This window comes from Vanessa atalanta, chromosome 17 (assembly GCF_905147765.1).
Source record: "Vanessa atalanta chromosome 17, ilVanAtal1.2, whole genome shotgun sequence".
NCBI lineage: Eukaryota > Metazoa > Arthropoda > Insecta > Lepidoptera > Nymphalidae > Vanessa > Vanessa atalanta.
The window spans coordinates 4,641,275-4,647,274 of NC_061887.1; positions in this window are offsets into that span (position 1 = coordinate 4,641,275).

Below are 6,000 nucleotides of genomic sequence, written 5' to 3' on the forward strand. Positions count from 1 at the left end.
GAAATATTTTGTGCAAGTCTTAATAAATGTCTGTCTCAAGTCTGATAGCTAATAAATAAAAGAGGAGGGAGAATGAGAAATAACGCATTGATGTCTACATGCCTTTATACAGATATTTTAAGATACATGCGTATTTCATCGTATCCGTGTGCACACAACTTTAAAACAAACTAATTTGTTACTCTAGGAATATAAAAGTAAGGTGTATCTTATTTTATATTCGAAAACAGACCAGACGATGACGACACAGGTATAAATGAGCTGTATAACAAAATATCAGCGAACCCCGTTTGGAAAACTCGTATTGTTCAATAAAAATGTTATGAGGTCTATTCAATGAACTCGTCTGTTATTGAAATCGGCGTTTTGGTTAAAGTAGTCATTCTTATGGGGGAGGTATAATAAACGGGAATCTGTATCGCTCCCATTGTTGCTTCTCCGATTGCTTTTATGATGATTTTCAACTAAACAAGGCGATGCGATAGGCAACATTTTACTTTTTAAATCCTTTAGATTTCATCTTAAAATGTCTTAAGTTGTGAATGAATTTCCCATTAAATCTTCGTAGTTCATATATATTTGCTACTTCATAAGGATAGCTTTATATCCTCTCATTAAAATAAAACTCTTGTAATTTTAGCGCGTTACTCTAATGTGGTAACGAGCTTAGAAATAAACCATCAGGGGAGGCGATATAAATTGTTCAGAAGTCTCGTTTGGCGCTTCATAACTTTCCAATAGACATGTTGCCGTAATAACCGAACTCACCTGAAACTAGCGGAAGCAGAAACAAGCGTTGGTGCAATTCCCAAAAGGACGTGCTTCCATTTCCCTGTCTGTAGCCAAAGTCAATATGTCGTCGGATATGAGTTATTTTTCCATAATTCTGGAGCGTCGAGTGTCGGCGCGCCTCGTGGATTCCCAAATAAATAATAAATACGTCAAGACTCGAGCCGCATAAGCCCAGACATGTTCAATGTAGGCTCTGCCAATTCCGTTTGCTTATTTATTTAATATGCAATAGGAAGGCTTAGCATCTTTATTTTGGACTTATTATTACGCTATTAATAATTTAGCTCAAACGTATGTGATGAATTTGCTTAATCAGTTATTATTGGAGTCATGAATAGCTAACGGTAGGATGAGAGAGATTTCGAATTAATAAGCAGTTTAATAATAAAATTAGTGTGTTAAATATAAGTCTGATTTAATAACTCGAAGCGTTGTCATTACGTAATAAAATTCCTATAAAATTGATCAATATTTTCCCCTGAAGAAATAAAATATTTTCGATAGCTCGTCGTAAAATAAGTTTGGACTTTGGCGGGGGACTGCCAAACGTTTGGTCAGCGGGGACACATGAACTCTTTAAAAAAGTTGCACATTGAAACGTCGCCTATTTCCTGGCTAATCCTTGGGGTATTGAATTATTGAAAAACACTTAGAAGTTAAAAACTATTCTTAAGTACACTGACACATTTAAGGCAACCTAATGTGGTCCCTTTACAAAACAAATTCTAAACTCGTCTGTTAGTTCGACACCTTACCGTCAAAAGCTGTCTTTTTAAGTTTACATTAATAATTACAATATTGTATTGAATAATGGATGAGACAGAATTATAATTTTTCCGATATAATATATACAATTGTTTAAAATAATAATTAACTTAATAGAAAAAAAATAATCTTTTATTCAAAATCAAGCACAGGCGAAAAATTTAGTAATTTTATAAACATTTTATTACTATTCAAAATATACTCAGATGATTAGCCCACATACAAGTGTAGCTTCTCTCGGACATAGCAACACGGGCGTATAATTTACATCACCCCACTGAAATTCAGGTTCAGTATGACAATTTTAGGGTTGTCTACAACAATTTTAATGTTAATACCACACTTTTGAGGTAATTTTTATTTAAAATTTTTGGTTTTCATATTGTAAAGAGAATTTCAATGAATCAAGACTATCGCGCTGGTCTGGTTCTTTGAGAACCTTGTTTGAAACCAGGTTAACACCCGAAAAATAAAACATAGTTTGTTAATTAAATATATTTTATATTTCGGACAAGATATTATTAATAACAGTTCAAATGTATGTATATTGGCTTATACTCCTTAAAACCCCTTAAAGTGGTTCTGCACCTGAACTCTCTTTGATTGTGACGTGTGTCGATTGCCGTCGGATTGAAGCCGGATAAAAATGTATAATCAGTGTTCACGCACGCAACATTTCTCACAATATATTATATGTTGTTTCTCTTACAAAAAATATTTAAAACACAACTTTTGATATTTTTTATAATCTTTAAAGTAATGTGTCATAATTCGTCATCCAAAATTTTTTAGCCTATTTCCTTTACTTAGTATTCAACGAACTAAAGACATTATTAATACATTTTAGGAAAACAATATATTTTTTTTCTAGAAATAATCAAAATCGAAAGGACAAAATTTGTATCATTTCTTAAAATGTCTGATATTTACATATAACGAGGAATAACAATTAAAATATGTTTCGTTTAAAACGTATATATAATAAATATTATATAAATACAAGGACGTTGTGGTAGCCCTGTCCCTCCATGTAGGTCGTAAGGCTACAATTTCCACCGGACGCTGCGCTGGGCGCTATCTGGTGCACATGTATTTAAGAGCAGCTGCGTTTTATTCTATAGGCCCTATTTGCCACATGTAGGCTCGTCTGCCGTTTTATTTCGCTCATTTGTTAAGTCTGCATTGGATGTTTCACTTTAGTTTATCGTTATGTAGTCTCGTCATGATGTCGACGGAGATAAAACAACCTTTACACAGTTTGTTGGAAACATTGTCTTACAAGTTGGCCCTGGGACACTATATTCATATTAACTCAGCATTTCTTTATTTTTATTTTACCTATATGATTTGTTTTTTATTGTGTGGAAGATGATATGGCTGAAAAGAATGTTACTTGTGAGATGACGTCCGATAGAGAAGTATGGAAGAAGAAGACATGCTGCGCCGACCCCAAGTAAATTGGGATAAGGGCAGGAGAATAATGATGATTATAATAAAAGTGTTTTAATATTATGTATGTTTTTATCTGATTTTTATTCTTAGTCTATAGTTTGAACTAGGTAGTTTAACGTTTGATTGACAAGATGATCTGTGTGCCAATGATTTCAAATTGCTTATAAAAGTATATCTGAATTTATCGAATTTAATTTCGATGCGGTCGGATCTTTTGTTTTCTCGAGTTTCTGTTATTTTAATCGAACAACTATTTTTGCGATCCATTCTTTCCAATCAAAATATACTATTAAAATATGCTAAATTCCCTTATGTTCATCCCATTGCCGTACAACCGTGTTATATATTTCACGTTAGGTAATAGTGATAAAACTTTCTTCAAATAGAATTTCGCTTCTAGTATATTTTTTCGTTAGAGTACTCTATTATTCCGAGGGCCATCAGAGAGGGAATTAAAGATTGTCAACAGATTTATTATTCGCTCCAGTGAACTCGACGCGGCTCCCGAGAGACATCGAGTATAATTATACATATATATTTGCTGTACACTCGGTATAATTAGGTTATAACAGTACTCAATTAAAGCCGATATACAATATTATTTGAATTTTGCGCGTAAGCCAACCAACATACAATATTAGCAACATAAATTTGTTTGTCTTTAAAAATAATTTAAAAACAAAATAAGGATAAGATTTAATTATTAAAATATTTTTTATCCTGAATTATGATTCTACAATCAATTGACAATTATAAGTTACATATTTGTCAAATTTAGTTAATAAATAGCCTTTGATTAATAATAATAATAATATATTAAATCACGAACAAATAAAAGTAAAAATATGTCGCCAATTGTATTCTTTAATTATCATTAAGTCGATACTAAAATTATCAAACGGCAACACCTTCGTTTGTATGTATTACGTTACATAACAAACGAATACTTATCAATAATTTTGTATAAATAATAAAATGATCAGAGAGAGTGTGTTAAATACTAAATCTAGTCCACTGGACCAATTTATAGTTAACAGTCAATTACATCGCCATAAGTCAAGGAGACCGAATCTAACAGTCTTGTGCACCACTAATAGGGTATTATGAACTTGCTCTAACTCAAGGGCTGCGGGCCCCGATGAGGGGACAGGGGCGGCGGGAGGCCCGAGGTATTCGAGTCATCTCGGTAGGGCGAGATTACAGATGGCAAGATAAGCCCTGAATTAGATACAACGAATTTCGTATGAAGTTGTAAAGATATTAAACGTCTTGCAGCTTCGCTTTGTGAATGAAATATTAAGTTTGTTTTACAATAACCTCTTAAGTGAGCATTATGATGAGATTTATTCTCGAATGTGAACTTACCAGAACAAAGATTAGCTTATCATTTAACATTTATACTGTAGTTAAATAGATTAGGAATTTATTCTTTGAATATGATAAAATATTTAATTTTCGTACACCAGTACTTATATGAAGTAAATTTAAAAAGATAAAAGCAATATATTGTCGAAAGGTTTTTTTATCTATACTAATATTATAAATGCGATGTCTGTCGGTCCGTTACTTTTCCACGGAAGACTAAATTTAATAAAATTTCGTATGAAGCAAGCTTGAACTCAAAGGCCATAGAACATAGGCTACTTATTTATGCCTACCACTGCCACTTAACGGCCAACCCTAAACCTCGAGAGAAACCGTGGGCTAGTGACTAGTTTAAAATATTAACTTATGATATTATTTTTGCCCGCAATGAATATGTAAACGGTCATCATTGGGTTGAATACCATCAACGTTACAATTTTGGTTTTAGAAAATCGATATCTATTTTCATGCCAAATATTTAGTTTATTAAATACCTAAAGTTAATTTAAATTAAGAATCCTATCTCAGTAAATTAAACAGCTTAACGGTTTAACCTTAAGATTTTTTTTATCAAGAAGTAGAACGGAACGCCAGAGGAAGCACAATTACACCGCGCTGTTCAGGCTTAGGGAAGCGAGCCCGAGGCAGCAAAACAAAAACATGCCGCCTCAGGCTCTTCTTAAATCTCAATTAAGGTACAAAACCGTGTCTTGGAGCCACGTACACTGAATTAAATTAATGGCCTCACATATTGCAACTGCCGCTTGCTTCAATTAATTGTTCTTTTTTCGTTTTCTTTGCGGTCGAGTCTTAAATGTTTTATTAGAATTGTTTATTTACTCGGGAATTGGATTACTTGTAAGGTGATTTGATGGGACACTTGAGCAATGCAATATGTTAATTGCTTTGCTATTTTAATTAAAGCAATAGCGTTTTACTCGAAGCAATTATTTTTATCTTAGCCTATCGGGACTTTAATTTGAACGTGCTTGGAAACTATTGTCTATAGTAAATTCTTTTTTATTTAATTATTTAGTGATCACCTTAAACCACCATCAGAATACATTTGAATTCTTAGACATTCGCTCACGCATAGTTTTGAATTAACTTCAGATTATTTTAAAGTAAATGTTTAATATTACAGTTCTAAATCCTATACGCATATATTACTTGGAGTAATCACATTTCATCTTAATACTAATTGATGCTATAAATGCGAAAGTTTGAGGCACAATTAATTGTGTGTTTGGACGCCTTAACTACTCAACCATTTATCACGAAATTATGATATATCTTGTCACCGATATAGAAAAAGAAACATAACCAATATTGAATATCGTTACATCGTCTTTACAAACATACGGAAACACACTCGTCTTCCATAAACCCGACACTATTATTGAATTAACTCAACAAGTGACAAGACGCAGCCGAATTAAGTTGTAAACTGGTGCTCTGACGTCACACAAAATGACTTTATAACGCAATATTGTTTAACAACGAGGCAGAACTTTAACTATTTACCTAGTGAAGTTTCACGTGCCTGCCGGATACCGCGACTGTTCCGCATATTAACACACGGTGCAGACTTCACTTATGTTTGAGTATAATTGTTTACACGAAACT